At 40.4% G+C, this 25,104-nt stretch overlaps 1 pseudogene; it reads right to left on the bottom strand.

Annotated features, from left to right (window-relative positions):
- The window catches only part of LOC133665250 (BRCA1-associated RING domain protein 1-like), a 42,700-nt pseudogene that overhangs the window by 5,348 nt on the left and 12,248 nt on the right, over positions 1-25,104 (bottom strand).

Here is a 25,104-nt window from a genome sequence, read left to right as displayed (position 1 = left end):
CCAGGCCATGAAGACACATTCTTACTCTGCTAACTTGTGTTTTGTGTGTGGAAGAGAGAGTTAGTTTCCAGGCCATGAAGACACATTCTTACTCTGCTAACTTGTGTTTTGTGTGTGGAAGAGAGAGTTAGTTTCCAGGCTATGAAGACACATTCTTATTCTGCTAACTTGTGTTTTGTGTGTGGAAGAGAGAGTTAGTTTCCAGGCCATGAAGACACATTCTTACTCTGCTAACTTGTGTTTTGTGTGTGGAAGAGAGAGTTAGTTTCCAGGCCATGAAGACACATTCTTACTCTGCTAACTTGTGTTTTGTGTGTGGAAGAGAGAGTTAGTTTCCAGGCCATGAAGACACATTCTTACTCTGCTAACTTGTGTTTTGTGTGTGGAAGAGAGAGTTAGTTTCCAGGCTATGAAGACACATTCTTATTCTGCTAACTTGTGTTTTGTGTGTGGAAGAGAGAGTTAGTTTCCAGGCCATGAAGACGTAGGCAGGCAGGCCGTCAGTGCTTATTGTGCCAAACACAAAGTGTCTTACCAAGCTGCATCTGTTGATGCGACTGCGCTGCGGGCCTTCTCCTGCTTCGTGCTCCTGTTCTGGCATCCTCCTGCCCGCCTGCAGACATGCCTCCACCCCTGGCATCAAGGAGAAAGCTCTCATTATATTGACATGAAAGAGGGCCACAGGAAATCTAAGGACCACAAAGGTAATGTTTATGAGTTGGAGAACTTCAAGTCTTGGCAAAGATAAATATTCCCGCAGCTTGATCAAGTCAGTGATTGTTTGAAGTATCTCACACTTCAGCACTTTTTTGTCTCTTGAGAGTCCAATTGGAAGAGCCAGCGTGGTGTTTTTAGGCCACACATCATCTTTTATTGTCTGACAAGACACAAAGTTAAGGGAGACCAGCCAACCAATGTCATAAACATACAAAAGCAGTGAAGTTGTCACGTTGTGTAAATGGTAAATAAAAAGAGAATACAACAAATCCTTTTCAGCTTCTATTCAATAGAATAGACTGCAAAGACAAGATATTTCATGTTCACACTGACACACTTTGTTCGTTTTTGCAAATATTAGCTCATTTGGAATTTGATGCCTGCAACAAGTTTCAAAAAAGCTGGCACAAGTGGCAAAAAAGAGTGATAAAGTTGAGGAATGCTCATCAAAGACTTATTTGGAACATCCCACAGGTGAACAGGCTAATTGGGAACAGGTGGGTGCCATGATTGGGTATAAAAGCAGCTTCCATGAAATGCTGACTCATTCACAAACAAGGACGGGGCAAGGGTCACCACTTTGTCAACAAATGCCTGAGCAAATTGCTTAAGAACAACATTTCTGCATCAAAAAGCAACATCAGTGTGTAAAGGATATCACCACATGGGCTCAGGAACACTTCAGAAAACCACTGTCAGTAACTACAGTTGGTCGCTACATCTGTAAGTGCAAGTTAAAACTCTACTATGCCAAGCCACAGCCATTTATCAACAACACCCAGAAATGCTTCGCTGGGCCTGAGCTCATCTAAGATGGACTGATGCAAAGTGGGAAAGTGTTCTGTGGTCTGACCAGTCCACATTTTAAATTGTTTTTGGAAACTGTGGACGTCGTGTCCTCCGGACCAAAGAGGAAAAGAACCATCCGGACTGTTCTAGGGTGAAAGTGTAAAAGGCAGCATGTGTGATGGTATGGTGGTGTATTAGTGGTCAAGACATGTTCTAGGGTGAAAGTGTAAAAGGCAGCATGTGTGATGGTATGGGGGTGTATTAGTGGCCAAGACATGGGTAACTTACACATCTGTGAAGGCACCATTAATGCTGAAAGGTACATACAACATATGTTGCCATCCAAGCAACGTTATCATGGACGCCCCTGCTTATTTCAGCAAGACAATGCCAAGCCACGTGTTACATCAACGTGGCTTCATTCTTAATCCATGACTCCAAGCAACATTTGTCAATTTTACAATATAACTAAAACAATTTTTGCTTACTAAATCATCCCATGTGTGATGTCTGTAGGAGTGTTTTCATGTACGTGCTAGCTTAATGTAATGAAGCTAATATGCTAACACGTTTACGAGTGTTTGTGTTAGTATTATTAACTTATAATGGCATTCTTTTTGTATTGTTTCAGTTTCCTAAAATTCAGCGAAACGTTATTGTGGAGTTATTGAGTCTGTTTAGCTGATTGGAGAGTTAGCTTGCGCAGCTAGTGGGTCCATGACCATGACTTCTGTTTTGTTTGATCAGCTGTTTTACTGCCCTGTTACAGACACTGTTTGGAAACAATGAAGGTATGTAAATAAACATTTACAGAATATTTCTGTGTAAATAAGTCATTTCACAACGTTTATATCTGTGACTTACAGTCCGGTGTGGCTAATATATGGCAGTTTTTCTACCGGTGTGCTCAATAGTTTGGAAAATAGGGTAAGTCAGAAAAGACAACATTCCTAATGGGTCTGCTTGTAATAATATCCATGTGCTGTCTATGTAATACATCTCTTATTCTTTCATTTTGCTTCCTCTCCAAGTCAAAAGATGAATGTGAGTGTGGAGCTGTACAGTAAATCAACATTAGGACCGGAGGCAGGGTGAACAGCTTGTCTGGCCAAAACCTGAGAAAATAACAAGCTGTTTTTCCCACACATACATACTGTATGTGTGTGTGGGAAAAACAGCCAAAACACTAAAGAGTGACAACAGCTTAGTGCTGACTAGGGTTGCAAAATTCCGGGAATATTCAAAATTGGAAACTTTCCATTGGAATAAACATTGAATGCAACATGCTAGATCTTGCAGCATGATTGTTAGCTAAAATAACCTGATTTCATGCAAATTCAGTAGAATTTCAACCCTGCACTGTGCATTCCTCCATCACATGTGCAGTGCATTCTTCCATCACATGCACAGATAATGGCCAGCATGCTACACACTACAGCAGCGCTATTGAGGCCACACTAGTATTTGACTTCATCCAGTCAGGTAAGTGTTGACGGGGTAAATATATTTGATCTGACGTGTGGAGACATTTCACCCCAACCAATGTAGGCAGAAAGGCAGTGTACATGTGCAAATACTGTGCAAAGAGCTATGTCAGGTATGCCACAAAGATGCAGCAGCTTATAGACAAGTGCCCAACAATATATCATTATTGTCATTCCCCATTCATTCCCATATATTCCCATTCATTCCCATATATTCCCATATATTCCCATTCATTCCCATATATTCCCATTCATTCCCATATATTCCCATTAATTCCCATATATTCCCATTAATTCCCATATATTCACATTCATTCCCATATATTCACATTCATTCCCATATATTCCCATTCATTCCCATATATTCCCATTCATTCCCATATATTCCCATTCATTCCCATATATTCCCATATATTCACATTCATTCCCATATATTCCCATTCATTCCCATATATTCCCATTCATCCCCATATATTCCCATACATTCCCATATATTCCCATTCATTCCCATATATTCCCATATATTCACATTCATTCCCATATATTCACATTCATTCCCATATATTCCCATTCATTCCCATATATTCCCATTCATTCCCATATATTCCCATTCATTCCCATATATTCACATTCATTCCCATATATTCCCATTCATTCCCATTCATCCCCATATATTCCCATTCATTCCCATATATTCCCATTCATTCCCATATATTCCCATTCATTCCCATGTATTCCCATTCATTCCCATATATTCCCATATATTCCCATTCATTCCCATATATTCCCATTAATTCCCATATATTCCCATTCATTCCCATATATTCCCATTCATTCCCATTCATTCCCATATATTCCCATTCATTCCCATATATTCCCATTCATTCCCATGGACGCTGTCCAACTTTGAATAATCAAAAAATGGTCAATATTTCCAAACTTTCCGAGGTTAACTTCCCTTGGTAAATTTACGGAAATTTGCAACCCTAATTGAGATATAAAGTGTATTATTTGCGCATTATTGACAAGTGATGTACAGAAAACTTGACCAACGAAAAAATACTTTGATCAGCAAAAAGCACGCTATCGAAACTGGATGTAAACAAAACACACGGCATTGTCTGGAGCAGTGTCAGCATGTCTGTGATGAGGACATAATTGTATATATATTGCAGATATACCCATATAAATAGTGGACTTGAAGTGGGTGTGGCATGGATGATTGTTTGGCGCCCAATAAAAGACTTGATGGAGGATTCTTCAGTCAGCAGATGTTAAAGCAGCATAAATCTACAGTCATCTACAGACTGTGCAAATATTAAAAGGACAGTGGCGGCTTTTAAAAAAGGGAGAGTCCAACGAGAGGGACAGCGCCAAGCAAGTGTGACGTCATGCTGGCTGCAGCCTCTTTAGTCAGAAGTAGAGTCTCCAAAGACCAGAACATTCTAGAACAGCAGAAGAAGATGCTACACGTGTTGCTAGTTGTTTTTCATTACAGAAAAGTTATTAAAAGTCTGTAAACACTTGGAAAAATCTCAACAAAGTACCGTCTGCAAAAAGCAGCAACAATATGGCATAACGATAGAAAAATAAATATTAATACTAATTCATTAAAAACAGTTTTTTTCTTAAATGTATATATACACATTTTTTGAGCCTTTTTAAAGAAAATCATATCCATCCATCCATTTTTTACCGCTGGTCCCGTTTGGTGTCACGGGGGGTGCTGGAGCCTATCTCAGCTGCATTCGGGCGGAAGGCGGGGTACACCCTGGACATGTCACCACCTCATCACAGGGCCAACACAGATAGACAACATTCACACACTAGGGACCATTTAGTGTTGCCAATCAACCTATCCCCAGGTGCATGTCTTTGGAGGTGGGAGGGGCCTATCCCCAGGTGCATGTCTTTGGAGGTGGGAGGGGCCTATCCCCAGGTGCATGTCTTTGGAGGTGGGAGCGGCCTATCCCCAGGTGCATGTGTTTGGAGGAGGGAGGGGCCTATCCCCAGGTGCATGTGTTTGGAGGTGGGAGGGGCCTATCCCCAGGTGCATGTCTTTGGAGGTGGGAGGGACCTATCCCCAGGTGCATGTGTTTGGAGGAGGGAGGGGCCTATCCCCAGGTGCATGTCTTTGGAGGTGGGAGGGGCCTATCCCCAGGTGCATGTCTTTGGAGGTGGGAGGGGCCTATCCCCAGGTGCATGTCTTTGGAGGTGGGAGTGGCCTATCCCCAGGTGCATGTCTTTGGAGGTGGGAGGGGCCTATCCCCAGGTGCATGTCTTTGGAGGTGGGAGGGGCCTATCCCCAGGTGCATGTGTTTGGAGGTGGGAGGACGCCGCAGTACCCATAGGGGACCCACACAGTCATATCATCATAGCAAATGACTGGATGACGTCAGTGTGACCACAGTTTAGGGGACACCCTGTATATATATTATAGTTAAAGTACCAGTGATATAGTTACTTCTTTCACCAGACTTTAGCACAAGGTGGCCCCCAAGTCACCTGTAATAAATGCACACATCTCAGAAGTGCTGAGAAGAATTATAAGGACTAAACTTTTAGACAAAATGGCTCTTATTTGTCATTAATAACATTAGTTCTGATGAAATGTTTGGATTAGCGCACTAATTGAAGTAATGTAAAGCTTCACATAATAATGTACAGAACAGCAAGAGTTAAATTTGCATGCATGACAGCTGACATCAAATGGAAATCATGAATAAGTTGTAGCCTATGTATTATTTATCCACACACTCCACTCACGTATGCCAAGACTAAGACAAGAAATGTAGTCTGAGCTTTCTGGTGGCAAGTGCTACAGATTAAGAGCAGCTAGCATAAAGACCTCAGCAGTGACTTTTGCCTCTTGTATATTCTTTTCCCTGCATAGGACTTTCCTCACACAGCCTACTTGCTGCTATTTGACTCCTGCAGAAAAGTGACTTACAGCTAGGGATGATACTCGAAACCGGTTTTCCCGGTTGTTCGATAAGAAAAGAACCGAGTCCTCGGACTCGAATCCCTTTTTGAGAACCGGTACCCGTTATCGAGACCACTATAGTAAAGAAAAAGAGTTGGTTCTTTATTCGAATCCCTGGGAATGAATCCCGTCCCGACCAGAAATGCTCCGTGAGACATCACAAGAAATGACGTCACGTAGCTCAGTCATTAGGCGCAGATAGCGAAAGCAGGAAAACAATGGACGGGAAAAAGCGCTCCAAGGTGTAATAAAGTTCAAAACAAAAGCTATAATCCATCCAATAACTTTACTGAGAGATTTGAGCAGACTACAAACACATGACTCATCATCATCATCATCGGCGGTCACTCGAAACGAGTATGACTGTCCTCCGTAGGGTCGTCTATGTTAGGGTGGATTCCCTATATGGAGGACGCCTGTGCGTGGAATCTTTTAATGTGGGGAGACTGGTGCACGGTCAGCCACCACACAGTCCTTGGCATTGAGCGGGCCAGGGTCCAGTGGCATGGAGACCAAGACGACTGGGGACCCGTCTTTGCTGCAGCCTTCATCCGCCTTCCCAGCCGTTGTGGTGCATTCCGCTGCCGCCATCTTCCGCCTGGTCCACCGTTGAGGCGGTTTTCACTATTCGCCCATAGCTGGGGTTATTTACCCATAGCTGGGACAGGGGTTGACTGGGCACCAGGGCATGTCCACACACCGGTGGGCCTGCATGCCCCGTCTCTGGGGCCCCCTGCTGCTCCGAGATCCCGTACAACTTAGCCTGGAACCGCGAGGTTCCAGTTACCGTGTGTGGCCACGAGGAGGCATGTACGAGTCTTGACAATGGAGAGGCTATGTACCGGCTGAGGAGGCTTATGCACTCGGCTCCTCTTTTCGCCCTCTGAGACAGAGGGCTAGCCGGCGGCACTAGCTGAAAGCAATAAGTATCAGGCAGAAGCAGCATGCAGCATAGCAAGCAAAAGCGGCATGCAGCATGCACTAACTACAGGTACTACTACTCCAAGGCTACTGCACTAGACGCATCACATCGCCCTGTGCGATGTTTTCTGCACATGACTAACACTTTTACCACCAAGCGGAAACATAGCAACCAGGCTAGCAACGCACCTCCTTTACGGCAGCTGTCGCAACCTTCTTAAAGCAACCGCAGCACATACATATATATACAACACTGCAGCACATACATATATATACAACACATATGACACCGCAGCACATACATATATATACAACATATATGACACCGCAGCACATACATATATATACAACATATATGACACCGCAGCACATACATATATATACAACATATATGACACCGCAGCACATACATATATATACAACACTGCAGCACATACATATATATACAACACATATGACACCGCAGCACATACATATATATACAACACTGCAGCACATACATATATATACAACACATATGACACCGCAGCACATACATATATATACAACACATATGACACCGCAGCACATACATATATATACAACATATATGACACCGCAGCACATACATATATATACAACATATATGACACCGCAGCACATACATATATATACAACATATATGACACCGCAGCACATACATATATATACAACATATATGACACCGCAGCACATACATATATATACAACACTGCAGCACATACATATATATACAACACATATGACACCGCAGCACATACATATATATACAACATATATGACACCGCAGCACATACATATATATACAACATATATGACACCGCAGCACATACATATATATACAACATATATGACACCGCAGCACATACATATATATACAACACTGCAGCACATACATATATATACAACATATATGACACCGCAGCACATACATATATATACAACATATATGACACCGCAGCACATACATATATATACAACACTGCAGCATATACATATATATACAACATATATGACACCGCAGCACATACATATATATACAACACTGCAGCACATACATATATATACAACATATATGACACCGCAGCACATACATATATATACAACATATATGACACCGCAGCACATACATATATATACAACATATATGACACCGCAGCACATACATATATATACAACATATATGACACCGCAGCACATACATATATATACAACATATATGACACCGCAGCACATACATATATATACAACATATATGACACCGCAGCACATACATATATATACAACATATATGACACCGCAGCACATACATATATATACAACATATATGACACCGCAGCACATACATATATATACAACACTGCAGCACATACATATATATACAACACATATGACACCGCAGCACATACATATATATACAACATATATGACACCGCAGCACATACATATATATACAACATATATGACACCGCAGCACATACATATATATACAACATATATGACACCGCAGCACATACATATATATACAACACTGCAGCACATACATATATATACAACACATATGACACCGCAGCACATACATATATATACAACACTGCAGCACATACATATATATACAACACATATGACACCGCAGCACATACATATATATACAACACATATGACACCGCAGCACATACATATATATACAACATATATGACACCGCAGCACATACATATATATACAACACTGCAGCACATACATATATATACAACACTGCAGCACATACATATATATACAACATATATGACACCGCAGCACATACATATATATACAACATATATGACACCGCAGCACATACATATATATACAACACTGCAGCACATACATATATATACAACACATATGACACCGCAGCACATACATATATATACAACATATATGACACCGCAGCACATACATATATATACAACATATATGACACCGCAGCACATACATATATATACAACATATATGACACCGCAGCACATACATATATATACAACACTGCAGCACATACATATATATACAACATATATGACACCGCAGCACATACATATATATACAACATATATGACACCGCAGCACATACATATATATACAACACTGCAGCATATACATATATATACAACATATATGACACCGCAGCACATACATATATATACAACACTGCAGCACATACATATATATACAACATATATGACACCGCAGCACATACATATATATACAACATATATGACACCGCAGCACATACATATATATACAACATATATGACACCGCAGCACATACATATATATACAACATATATGACACCGCAGCACATACATATATATACAACATATATGACACCGCAGCACATACATATATATACAACATATATGACACCGCAGCACATACATATATATACAACATATATGACACCGCAGCACATACATATATATACAACATATATGACACCGCAGCACATACATATATATACAACACTGCAGCACATACATATATATACAACACATATGACACCGCAGCACATACATATATATACAACATATATGACACCGCAGCACATACATATATATACAACATATATGACACCGCAGCACATACATATATATACAACATATATGACACCGCAGCACATACATATATATACAACACTGCAGCACATACATATATATACAACATATATGACACCGCAGCACATACATATATATACAACATATATGACACCGCAGCACATACATATATATACAACACTGCAGCATATACATATATATACAACATATATGACACCGCAGCACATACATATATATACAACATATATGACACCGCAGCACATACATATATATACAACACTGCAGCACATACATATATATACAACACATATGACACCGCAGCACATACATATATATACAACATATATGACACCGCAGCACATACATATATATACAACATATATGACACCGCAGCACATACATATATATACAACATATATGACACCGCAGCACATACATATATATACAACACTGCAGCACATACATATATATACAACATATATGACACCGCAGCACATACATATATATACAACATATATGACACCGCAGCACATACATATATATACAACACTGCAGCACATACATATATATACAACATATATGACACCGCAGCACATACATATATATACAACACTGCAGCACATACATATATATACAACATATATGACACCGCAGCACATACATATATATACAACATATATGACACCGCAGCACATACATATATATACAACATATATGACACCGCAGCACATACATATATATACAACATATATGACACCGCAGCACATACATATATATACAACATATATGACACCGCAGCACATACATATATATACAACATATATGACACCGCAGCACATACATATATATACAACATATATGACACCGCAGCACATACATATATATACAACATATATGACACCGCAGCACATACATATATATACAACATATATGACACCGCAGCACATACATATATATACAACATATATGACACCGCAGCACATACATATATATACAACATATATGACACCGCAGCACATACATATATATACAACATATATGACACCGCAGCACATACATATATATACAACATATATGACACCGCAGCACATACATATATATACAACATATATGACACCGCAGCACATACATATATATACAACACTGCAGCACATACATATATATACAACACATATGACACCGCAGCACATACATATATATACAACATATATGACACCGCAGCACATACATATATATACAACATATATGACACCGCAGCACATACATATATATACAACATATATGACACCGCAGCACATACATATATATACAACACTGCAGCACATACATATATATACAACATATATGACACCGCAGCACATACATATATATACAACATATATGACACCGCAGCACATACATATATATACAACACTGCAGCATATACATATATATACAACATATATGACACCGCAGCACATACATATATATACAACATATATGACACCGCAGCACATACATATATATACAACACTGCAGCACATACATATATATACAACACATATGACACCGCAGCACATACATATATATACAACATATATGACACCGCAGCACATACATATATATACAACATATATGACACCGCAGCACATACATATATATACAACATATATGACACCGCAGCACATACATATATATACAACACTGCAGCACATACATATATATACAACATATATGACACCGCAGCACATACATATATATACAACATATATGACACCGCAGCACATACATATATATACAACACTGCAGCACATACATATATATACAACATATATGACACCGCAGCACATACATATATATACAACACTGCAGCACATACATATATATACAACATATATGACACCGCAGCACATACATATATATACAACATATATGACACCGCAGCACATACATATATATACAACATATATGACACCGCAGCACATACATATATATACAACATATATGACACCGCAGCACATACATATATATACAACATATATGACACCGCAGCACATACATATATATACAACATATATGACACCGCAGCACATACATATATATACAACATATATGACACCGCAGCACATACATATATATACAACATATATGACACCGCAGCACATACATATATATACAACATATATGACACCGCAGCACATACATATATATACAACATATATGACACCGCAGCACATACATATATATACAACATATATGACACCGCAGCACATACATATATATACAACATATATGACACCGCAGCACATACATATATATACAACATATATGACACCGCAGCACATACATATATATACAACATATATGACACCGCAGCACATACATATATATACAACATATATGACACCGCAGCACATACATATATATACAACATACAGTGGGGCAAAAAAGTATTTAGTCAGCCACCCATTGATTGTCAATGGGTGGCTGACTAAATACTTTTTTGCCCCACTGTATATGACACCGCAGCACATACATATATATACAACATATATGACACCGCAGCACATACAACATATATGACATCTCCCTTTTTCAACTTTTGTTTTTCTTTCCTTGTAAACGTTACAAAATCACACTGTATATGTGTTGTCTGTCTAATTATAAATAATGCAGACGAGGCGTGTTGGCTGAGTTCTTGACGTTTACTTTCACAGCGTGCTCATAACCTCATTCTTAGCTGCCGGGTGGCGACATGCAACAACACTACCGCGCATGCTCCTCACTCCCGTTGCATGCTGGGTAGTGTAGTTGTTATATTCCTAGCTCATAACATCACATCTTTCCCCCAATAAAGAGAGATTTTAACTCAATAAAGTGTATTTCTTTTTTTAGCTTTATCTTTTCATTTCTTAGCATTGTAACCACATTTGCAAACAACTTTTCTCTTCATAGAATTTTCTTTCAATAAAGAAATAAAGTGCAAAAATGTCAAAGCATCATAACAAACAGTTATGTCAAATAGCAGCAGAAGTGCACTTTTTGGAGAGCTGTATTATTTCCAGTTTTGTGCCCAAGGGACTGATTTTATTGAACACTATATTATTATTTATACACCTATAGTGATCACAGAGACAGCTTGTTTTTGTGTTACTGTATATATTTGTTTCTCTGAAAAATCCCACTTAATATACTTTGGGTAACAACAGTCAATATTTATTTATTTTATTTTATTTTTTTAGGGGGGTAACAGTCAATATTTATGTATTTATTAGATTTTATTTTTTTCTTATATAATAAAAGTGAGCTTTTGTTAAACCAAATATTGTGTTTTTTTTCATATACAACAACCTATCTGGACTCCATAAGGAATCGGTTCGATAAGAGGATTCGATAATGGGCTTGAACTCGATCATTTCTTATCAAACATCATCCCTACTTACAGCTGTATTTGACTCCTGCAGAAAAGTGACTTACAGCTGTATTTGACTCCTGCAGAAAAGTGACTTACAGCTGCATTTGACTCCTGCAGAAAAGTGACTTACAGCTGTATTTGACTCCTGCAGAAAAGTGACTTACAGCTGTATTTGACTCCTGCAGAAAAGTGACTTACAGCTGTATTTGACTCCTGCAGAAAAGTGACTTACAGCTGTATTTGACGATCCAGCAGCCGGCAAGCAGTCCTAGGAGGGTGGAGTAGGTGGTGGGCATGGGTCCTTCTGGCACCACAACATGGCTGACTGCAAAATGGCAGCATAGTTAATGACTGCTCCTCAAGCACAAGTCAAATAGATCCAGATAGGGAACATAGTAAACCAATCCAGTCTTTTAAGTGAGTGATGAGAACCCATTGTCACTTGTGAGTCCTTCCTTTGGGAGCAGGAAGATATTTGTCATGTCCAGCTGAACCTTGACTTTACATGATGTAGATGTAGATGATCTATATCTGCTCTACACGTTGACTTTACATGATGTACATGTAGATGATCTATATCTGCTCTACACGTTGACTTTACATGATGTAGATGTAGATTATCTATATCTGCTCTACACGTTGACTTTACATGATGTAGATGTAGATGATCTATATCTGCTCTACACATTGACTTTACATGATGTACATGTAGATGATCTATATCTGCTCTACACGTTGACTTTACATGATGTAGATGTAGATGATCTATATCTGCTCTACACGTTGACTTTACATGATGTAGATGTAGATGATCTATATCTGCTCTACACGTTGACTTTACATGATGTACATGTAGATGATCTATATCTGCTCTACACGTTGACTTTACATGATGTACATGTAGATGATCTATATCTGCTCTACACGTTGACTTTACATGATGTACATGTAGATTATCTATATCTGCTCTACACGTTGACTTTACATGATGTACATGTAGATGATCTATATCTGCTCTACACATTGACTTTACATGATGTAGATGTAGATGATCTATATCTGCTCCACACATTGACTTTACATGATGTAGATGTAGATGATCTATATCTGCTCCACACATTGACTTTACATGATGTAGATGTAGATGATCTATATCTGCTCCACACATTGCCTTTACATGATGTAGATGTAGATTATCTATATCTGCTCCACACATTGACTTTACATGATGTAGATGTAGATGATCTATATCTGCTCCACACATTGACTTTACATGATGTAGATGTAGATGATCTATATCTGCTCCACACATTAACTTTACATGATGTAGATGTAGATTATCTATATCTGCTCCACACATTGACTTTACATGATGTAGATGTAGATGATCTATATCTGCTCCACACATTGACTTTACATGATGTAGATGTAGATGATCTATATCTGCTCCACACATTAACTTTACATGATGTAGATGTAGATTATCTATATCTGCTCCACACATTGACTTTACATGATGTAGATGTAGATGATCTATATCTGCTCCACACATTGACTTTACATGATGTACATAATCTATATCTGCTCCACACATTGACTTTACATGATGTAGATAATCTATATCTGCTCTACACATTGACTTTACAAGTGTGGGATACTTCTCCTGTTGCCTTATTTGTATTGGACTTTATTACATGGATTTATATTTATGTTAGGTGCAGCTGGACCACAGCAGGAGGGGATAGAAAGAGAAGAAAAGGAATACAGAGGGGGATAAGACAGAGAACAAAAGAACAACATCAGCAAATAGGATATGTACATGTTACAGTGTATACATCTGCCATGGTATATATAAAACATGTATTTACAGTATATACATCTGCCATGGTATATATAAAACATGTATACAGTATATACATCTGCCATGGTATATATAAAACATGTATTTACAGTATATACATCTGCCATGGTGTATATGTATATGTATATATATATATATATATATATATATATATATATATATATATATATATATATATATATATATATATATATATATATATATATATATATATATCGTGTTCATTGCTTTGCAGCACTTTAAAGGCCTACTGAAATGAGATGTTCTTATTTAAACGGGTATAGCAGGTCCATTCTATGTGTCATACTTGATCATTTCGCGATATTGCCATATTTTTTAGTAGAGAACATCAATGATAAAGTTCGCAACTTTTGGTGGCTGATAAAAAAGCCTTGCCTGTAGCAGAAGTAGCGTGACGTCACAGGTTGTGGAGCGCCTCACATCTGCACATTGTTTACAATCATGGCCACCAGCAGAAGTAGCGTGACGTCACAGGTTGTGGAGCGCCTCACATCTGCACATTGTTTACAATCATGGCCACCAGCAGAAGTAGCGTGACGTCACAGGTTGTGGAGCGCCTCACATCTGCACATTGTTTACAATCATGGCCACCAGCAGAAGTAGCGTGACGTCACAGGTTGTGGAGCGCCTCACATCTGCACATTGTTTACAATCATGGCCACCAGCAGAAGTAGCGTGACGTCACAGGTTGTGGAGCGCCTCACATCTGCACATTGTTTACAATCATGGCCACCAGCAGAAGTAGCGTGACGTCACAGGTTGTGGAGCGCCTCACATCTGCACATTGTTTACAATCATGGCCACCAGCAGAAGTAGCGTGACGTCACAGGTTGTGGAGCGCCTCACATCTGCACATTGTTTACAATCATGGCCACCAGCAGAAGTAGCGTGACGTCACAGGTTGTGGAGCGCCTCACATCTGCACATTGTTTACAATCATGGCCACCAGCAGAAGTAGCGTGACGTCACAGGTTGTGGAGCGCCTCACATCTGCACATTGTTTACAATCATGGCCACCAGCAGAAGTAGCGTGACGTCACAGGTTGTGGAGCGCCTCACATCTGCACATTGTTTACAATCATGGCCACCAGCAGAAGTAGCGTGACGTCACAGGTTGTGGAGCGCCTCACATCTGCACATTGTTTACAATCATGGCCACCAGCAGAAGTAGCGTGACGTCACAGGTTGTGGAGCGCCTCACATCTGCACATTGTTTACAATCATGGCCACCAGCAGAAGTAGCGTGACGTCACAGGTTGTGGAGCGCCTCACATCTGCACATTGTTTACAATCATGGCCACCAGCAGAAGTAGCGTGACGTCACAGGTTGTGGAGCGCCTCACATCTGCACATTGTTTACAATCATGGCCACCAGCAGAAGTAGCGTGACATCACAGCTTGTGGAGCTCCTCACATCTGCACATTGTTTACAATCATGGCCACCAGCAGAAGTAGCGTGACGTCACAGGTTGTGGAGCGCCTCACATCTGCACATTGTTTACAATCATGGCCACCAGCAGTGAGAGCGATTCGGACCGAGAAAGCGACGATTACCCCATTAGAAGTCCCAGCATTTTTCTGTCTACCTAGAAGACCCAGAGAGGGGTCATTTGGCCCGACGCTTTTCCCGAATACACTAATCACTCATTTTGTTATGGTAATGAGGCTGTTAGGGGCAGTTTGTCTAGGTAGACAGAAAAATTATACATGTGGGAAATGCCGAAAGGAGCAATGGCAGTGCCAGGATTGTGAGTGACTGCTCAAATGTATGTCAGTCACGTTTACATGGACATGGTTTTTCATTCTTTGTAAATATGCTTTTTTCTTTGTAAATTTTTTTTTTTAAACTATTTTTGGCACACAAAAATAACAATTGCTTCTGCAACAACCCTCCACACCAAAACTGGGAAAACAGTTGCTTTTTCATTCTTTGTAAATATGTTTTGTTTTGTATTTTTTTTAACAATAAATGTCAGAGTGTTGATCCCTTCATTCTGTTGATCCTTGCAAAAACACACACAACCTACCTCAGAACTAAAGCTTGAGCTGTAAGGTCCCCTCCCCCACACAGGCTCAAGTGGCCCCCTGCTGTGTGCCACTAACAGCCACATTTTCATAACAAAAGGAGTGTCCACAGGGGGGACTAGGGGTCAAATGACCCTCGTGTGTTTTCTAGGTAAAAATGTCAATTGACCCTTCTCTGGGACTTCGCGTGTTAATTTGAGCGAGGATGAAAGATTTGTGGATGAGGAAAGTGAGAGTGAAGGACTAGAGGGCAGTGGAAGCGATTCAGATAGGGAAAATGCTGTGAGAGGCGGATGGGTCGTGATATTCAGCTGGGAATGACTACAAGAGTAAATAAACACAAGACATATATATACTCTATTAGCCACAACACAACCAGGCTTATATTTAATATGCCACATAACACCTCCCCTCTCCTGTCCATATAACCCACAAATACAACTCAAACACCCGCACAACACACTCAATCCCACAGCCCAAAGTACCATTCACCTCCGTAAAGTTCATACAGCACATATATTTCCCCAAAGTTACGTACGTGACATGCACATAGCGACACGCACGTACGGGCAAGCGATCAAATGTTTGGAAGCCAAAGCTGCGTACTCACGGTAGCGCGTCTGCTATCCAACTCAAAGTCCTCCTGGTTGTGTTGCTGCAGCCAGCCGCTAATACACCGCTTCCCACCTACAGCTTTCTTCTTTGCTGTCTTCATTGTTCATTAAACAAATTGCAAAAGATTCACCAACACAGATGTCCACAATACTGTGGAATTTTGCGATGAAAACAGACGACTTAATAGCTGGCCACAATGCTGTCCCAATATATCCGCACAATCCGTGACGTCATGCGCAAACGTCATCATAGCGAGACGTTTTCAGCAGGATATTTGGCGGGAAATGTAAAATGTCACTTTATAAGTGAACCTGGCCGTATTGGCATGTGTTGCAATGTTAAGATGTCATCATTGATGTATAAACTATCAGACTGCGTGGTCGCTAGTAGTGGCTTTCAGTAGGCCTTTAATGGCAGTTGAACCCATTTACGCTCATCAAAGCTCAGGGAATTATGCTGGTGGTTTTCTGGCACCATCTGTTGACTAAGGTGTGAATTACACCAAAACAATATTTTCTCATTTATTTTACTGGGAAATGTTAGATTCAGAGTTTTGCTCAAGGAGATAAAGAAAAAGATCTCTCTCTGTTTCACATCCAGAAAGTATTCATAGCGCTTCACTTTTTCCACTTGCTATGTTACAGCCTTATTCCAAGATGGAACACCTTCATCAAAATTCTACATATTTATTCAAAGTAAAACAAATCCCATGTACATAAGTATTGACAGCCTCTGCTCAATGCTTAGTTGAAGCACCTTTGGCAGCCTCAAGACTTTTTCAACACCATGCCACACCTATCTTTGGACACTTTCAACCATTCCTCTTTCCAACCCCTCAACTTCCAGGAGGTTGAATCCAGGATGTCTCTGTACATTGCTGCATTCATCTTTCCCTCTATCGTGACTAGTCTCCCAGTTCCCGCTGCTAAAAAAAAGCATCCCCACAGCATGATGCTACCACCACCATGTTGACTGTAGGGATGGTAGTGGCCTGGTGATGAGCGGTGCCTGGTTTTCCTCCAAAGACTTCAATCTTTGTCTCACCAGACCAGAGAATTTAGTTTCTCCTGGTCTGAGAGTCTTTCAGGTGCATTTTGGCAAACTTTTACGAAGAAATGGCTTCTGTCTGGTCACTACCATACTGGTCTGATTGGTGGATTGTCCTTCTGGAAGGTTCTCCTCTCTCCACAGAGGAATGCTGTAGATCTGACAGTGACCATGGTCTTGGTCACCTCCCTGACTAGACTAAGATGAATGCAGCAATGTACAGAGACATCCTGGATGAAAAGCAACACTTCCCATCCAACCTGAGAGGCGCTGCAAAGAGGAAAGGTTGAAAGTGTCCAAAGATAGGTGTATGGTGTTCAAAGATAGGTGTATGGTGTTCAAAGATAGGTGTATGGTGTTCAAAGATAGGTGTATGGTGTTCAAAGATAGGTGTATGGTGTTCAAAGACACTTGAGGCTGGAACTGCTGTTAAAGGTGCATCAACTAAGTACCGTATTTTTCCGACTATAAGTCGCAGTTTTTTTCATAGTTTGGCCGGGGGTGTGACTTATACTCAGGAGCGACTTATGTGTGAAATGATGAACACATTAGCGTAAAATATCCAATAATATTATTGATCTCATTGACGTAAGAGACTAGACGTATAAGATTTCATGGGATTTAGGAGTGACAGTAAACGTATAGCATGTTCTATATGTTATAGTTATTTGAATGACTCTTACCATAATATATGAGGTTAACATAGCAGTTGGTTATTTATGCCTCATATAACGTACACTTATTCAGCCTGTTGTTCACTATTCTTTACACATTTTAAATTGCCTTTCAAATGTCTATTCTTGCTGTTGGCTTTTATCAAATACATTTCCCCAAAACATGCGACTTATACTCCAGTGCGACTTATATATGTTTTTTTCCTTCTTTATTATGCATTTTCGGCCGGTGCGACTTATACTCCGGAGCGACTTATACTCTGAAAAATACGGTATTGAGCAAAGGCTGTCAATACTTATGTACTTGGGATTTTTTATTTTCAATACATTTGCAAAACAGAATTAACAAAACGTTTCACACTGTCATGATGGGGTATTGTCTGTAGAATTTGGAAGACAAAAATAAAGGTAGTCCATTTTGACAATGAAATGTCAGTGTTTCCCACACATTCATTTATTTGTGGCGGCCCGCCATGAAAGAATTAAGGCTGCCACAAAAAACTTTTTTTTTATTTTATTTTTTTTATTTTTTTGTCCTGTCCAGTTTCTCAGGCAAATCATATAGTTGATGTAGATGTAGATGTAGATGTAGATGTAGATGTAGATGCCCATATCGGCTGTTCACATTTACTTTACAAAAGAGAAGTGTAGGATCAAGATTTTTGGAGCTCTTTGTTCAGTGGATCAGATGTTTGATGAAGCTTTGTGTCTATCTACCACCACTACTGTTTATTTGTTACTGACTGTGGCAGGACACCTCTGCCTCTGTTTCACTTTATGTTGCTGGTAAATAATATGGTTGTAGTAGTAGGCTAAAGTTAAATTATTTAGTATGCACTAATTAAAGGGGCAGAGCTTTGAGACATTTTAGCTTTTATATTTTATAAGATATATTTTTTGTAAGAACCACAATTAATAAATATATTTCAGTGAATAACTTATTGTTCAAATCTGTATATAAATATGTACATAAAGTGTTGTAATTATATTGTAAAATGGATGGATGGATGGACGTTTAAAACAAAACTGTTATTATTAATTAGTAAGTATACATTTTTTGAGCCTTTTTAGAGAAAATCATATCATTGTAGTAAATTATGCAAATTACTCGATGATGTCATTGTGACCACGCCCATAGCCACGCCCCCACCGCCACAGGTATCTTGGCAGTTTATGGGAAACACTGAATGTGGAATAAGAGAAGCGGTGTGAATGTGGGTGGACTCTTCCTTCCTAAGGAGCAAGTCCCAGTAGCAAGAATGACATGTAATGGGCTTTTCATGGAAAAAGCATGGTGATACACCAGGATTACATCTTGTTCAAAAGTAGGGAGTCAGTGGGCCTGAAAGAGTTCTTAGGCAAAAGTGTGTATACTTTGTCTGTATCCAACGTTGCAATGAAAAACACAAGGCAAGTTTATAGAAATATAAATGTCAGACCTCAAATGTAATGCATGGCATGCAGAGACATACATGTAATGCATGGCATGCAGAGACATACATGTAATGCCTTACATGCAGAGACATACATGTAATGCATGGCATGCAGAGACATACATGTAATGCCTGGCATGCAGAGACATACATGTAATGCATGGCGTGCAGAGACATACATGTAATGCATGGCATGCAGAGACATACATGTAATGCATGGCATGCAGAGACATACATGTAATGCATGGCATGCAGAGACATACATGTAATATATGTCTTTGCCGCTTTCGATACCGTCGATCATAATATTTTATTAGAGCGTATCAAAACACGTATTGGTATGTCAGACTTAGCCTTGTCTTGGTTTAACTCTTATCTTACTGACAGGATGCAGTGCGTCTCCCATAACAATGTGACCTCGGACTATGTCAAGGTAACGTGCGGAGTTCCCCAGGGTTCGGTTCTTGGCCCTGCACTCTTTAGTATTTACATGCTGCCGCTGGGTGACATCATACGCAAGTACGGTGTTAGCTTTCACTGTTATGCTGATGACACTCAACTCTACATGCCCCTAAAGCTGACCAACACGCCGGACTGTAGTCAGCTGGAGGCGTGTCTTAATGAAATTAAACAATGGATGTCCGCTAACTTTTTGCAACTCAACGCTAAGAAAACGGAAATGCTGATTATCGGTCCTGCTAGACACCAACATCTATTTAATAATACCACCTTAACATTTGACAACCAAACAATTAAACAAGGAGACTCGGTAAAGAATCTGGGTATTATCTTCCACCCAACTCTCTCGTTTGAGTCACACATTAAGAGTGTTACTAAAACGGCCTTCTTTCATCTCCGTAATATCGCTAAAATTCGTTCCATCTTGTCCACTAGCGACGCTGAGATCATTATTCATGCGTTCGTTACGTCTCGTCTCGATTACTGTAACGTATTATTTTCGGGCCTCCCTATGTCTAGCATTAAAAGATTACAGTTGGTACAAAATGCGGCTGCAAGGCTTTTGACAAAAACAAGAAAGTTTGATCATATTACGCCTATACTGGCTCACTTGCACTGGCTTCCTGTGCAATTAAGATGCGACTTTAAGGTTTTACTACTTACGTATAAAATATTACACGGTTTAGCTCCAGCCTATCTCGCCGATTGTATTGTACCATATGTCCCGACAAGAAATCTGCGTTCAAAGAACTCCGGCTTATTAGTGATTCCCAGAGCCAAAAAAAAGTCTGCGGGCTATAGAGCGTTTTCTATTCGGGCTCCAGTACTCTGGAATGCCCTCCCGGTAACAGTTAGAGATGCTACCTCAGTAGAAGCATTTAAGTCCCATCTTAAAACTCATTTGTATAATCTAGCCTTTAAATAGACCCCCCCTTTTTTAGACCAGTTGATCTGCCGTTTCTTTTCTTCTCTCCTCTTCTCCCCTGTCCCTTGCGAGGGGGAGTTGCATAGGTCCGGTGGCCATGGATGAAGTGCTGGCTGTCCAGAGCCGGGACCCCGGGTGGACCACTAGCCTGTGCATCGGTTGGGGACATCTCTGCGCTGCTGACCCGTCTCCGCTCGGGATGGTTTCCTGTTGGCCCCGCTGTGGACTGGACTCCCGCTGATGTGTTGGATCCACTGTGGACTGGACTTTCACAATGTTATGTCAGACCCACTCGACATCCATTGCTTTCGGTCTCCCCTAGAGGGGGGGGGTTACCCACATATGCGGTCCTCTCCAAGGTTTCTCATAGTCATTCGCCGACGTCCCACTGGGGTGAGTTTTTCCTTGCCCGTATGTGGGCTCTGTACCGAGGATGTCGTTGTGGCTTGTACAGCCCTTTGAGACACTTGTGATTTAGGGCTATATAAATAAACATTGATTGATTGATTGATTGAATGCATGGCATGCAGAGACATACATGTAATGCCTGGCATGCAGAGACATACATGTAATGCATGGCATGCAGAGACATACATGTAATGCCTGGCATGCAGAGACATACATGTAATGCATGGCATGCAGAGACATACATGTAATGCATGGCATGCAGAGACATACATGCTGGTGACAGCAGCTTGTATGTCAATGTTGTGCCCTGTGAATATATATCATGTGCATTACCTTTATTTCCCACCACTTCTGGACTACAAATAGAGGTGATGTTGGTGTATTGAACAAAGTACATTTGCAAAAGATGCATTGTGATGCTGCAAGGTTCACACATGAAGGGCTTACTGATATACACAAAGAGTGTGTTGTAAATGTGAGTGAGGAGCAAGACATATACCGTGTGTTACCTTCAAATAAGCACTACCTGAGGAGGTAAAGGTGTGGCTTATACTGCCGTCCAGCAGCTGGCCCAGCCTGGACAGCTGGCACTGGTCTGTTAGCGATAGCATGCTGGGGAGAAAGACCACACCATCCTGCTTCACACCTTCAGACATCTAAGAGAGAACATCAACACTTAGTCATTCAACTTATTGCTGGGATTGGAAAATAAAATGAGGACTTATTACAGGAAGACTGTTGACACTTGTGTTAGCACTGGTGGCCTCCTCGGGTGTTGCCTGGAGGATGTCCAGCATCTCCTGAGTCACAGCATAGTCTGCAGGTCTCTTGCCATGAAGATTACTGTGGAGAACACCTCATTGTCATGCACCTCATGGCCACACAACATGTGATTACTGTGGAGAACACCTCATTGTCATGCACCTCATGGCCACACAACAGGTGATTACTGTGGAGAACACCTCATTGTCATGCACCTCATGGCCACACAACATGTGATTACTGTGGAGAACACCTCATTGTCATGCACCTCATGGCCAAACATGTGATTACTGTGGAGAACACCTCATTGTCATGCACCTCATGGCCAAACATGTGATTACTGTGGAGAACACCTCATTGTCATGCACCTCATGGCCAAACATGTGATTACTGTGGAGAACACCTCATTGTCATGCACCTCATGGCCAAACAACATGTGATTACTGTGGAGAACACCTCATTGTCATGCACCTCATGGCCAAACATGTGATTACTGTGGAGAACACCTCATTGTCATGCACCTCATGGCCACACAACATGTGATTACTGTGGAGAACACCTCATTGTCATGCACCTCATGGCCAAACATGTGATTACTGTGGAGAACACCTCATTGTCATGCACCTCATGGCCACACAACATGTGATTACTGTGGAGAACACCTCATTGTCATGCACCTCATGGCCAAACATGTGATTACTGTGGAGAACACCTCATTGTCATGCACCTCATGGCCACACAACATGTGATTACTGTGGAGAACACCTCATTGTCATGCACCTCATGGCCAAACATGTGATTACTGTGGAGAACACCTCATTGTCATGCACCTCATGGCCAAACATGTGATTACTGTGGAGAACACCTCATTGTCATGCACCTCATGGCCACACAACATGTGATGCACATGACACAATCAGCACACCATAGGGCCTGGAGAAGGCATGGACGTAATTAGGTATGGTTTATGTATAATGTTCTTTAAACAGGAACTCGGCCGATATATCGGTGCGATATTTGGCATTTTGAAGTATTTTTCTAAATGTGTGTTCATGTCACGATGGAGGACCACTCTGGACAAGGCGTGCAGGTAAGAACATGATTTCATCTTCAAACTCAAACATGTACCAAAACCAGAAAACAAGCAGAAGGAGAAGGTGCCGATCACACGGGAAGCCAAGGTTACAGGAAGCATGAACTCGGAGACAAGAACTACACACGTAACTAGCATGAAGCAAACAAGGAAGCCAGACTGAGCGTGGCGAGAAAGGTAAATAAATAGCTCTCTGATTAGTGCTCGACAGCAGGTGAGCGTGCAGACCACTAACCAGAGGCAGGGGAACCCAATGAATCCCCATGGAAACTAAAACAAACCAGAGGCGCACAAAACAGGAACTAAGGGAGTCCAAAACTAACCGAACATAACTAAACAAAACATGATCCATGACAGTCTATTAATGATTATACATGTTTGACACAGAATTACAATCTAACAGATGTCAAATGTTCTTTCCTCCCAAACAAGTGACCCACAAACTATGAATATCAAATGAAATAAATCCGTTGAAATATTGCCATGAAGCCAGACAGCTGCACTTCACTCCTGAATGTCCCCAACACAGTGCAGCATTAAACACAATCAGACAAAAGGCTCATCAATTATCTGCCTTTCAATTACTTTTCAATCAGGGTTCAATTTGAGATCAGTTTTTTTGTTACATATTTTAGGAAACCACCTCCTACTTCCTGAAACTTCCCAGAACAACCGTTCAATGTCAGCCTCATTTTCTCCACGTTAAAGAAACATAGAAACGTCTAATCCAGCATCAGATATCATCTATAAACATACCATGACAGTATTTCAAAAGGTATCAACATAGTAGATCAATAATAACCCTAACCATATATATATAATACAGTAGGTTCTATTTTTGCCAATTTTCTATTTATTCATTTAGGAAACAAAATGTTTTGT

This window comes from Entelurus aequoreus, linkage group LG14 (assembly GCF_033978785.1).
Source record: "Entelurus aequoreus isolate RoL-2023_Sb linkage group LG14, RoL_Eaeq_v1.1, whole genome shotgun sequence".
NCBI lineage: Eukaryota > Metazoa > Chordata > Actinopteri > Syngnathiformes > Syngnathidae > Entelurus > Entelurus aequoreus.
Note: the sequence above shows the minus strand (reverse complement) of the source record. Positions and strands in the feature narration are given on the sequence as shown.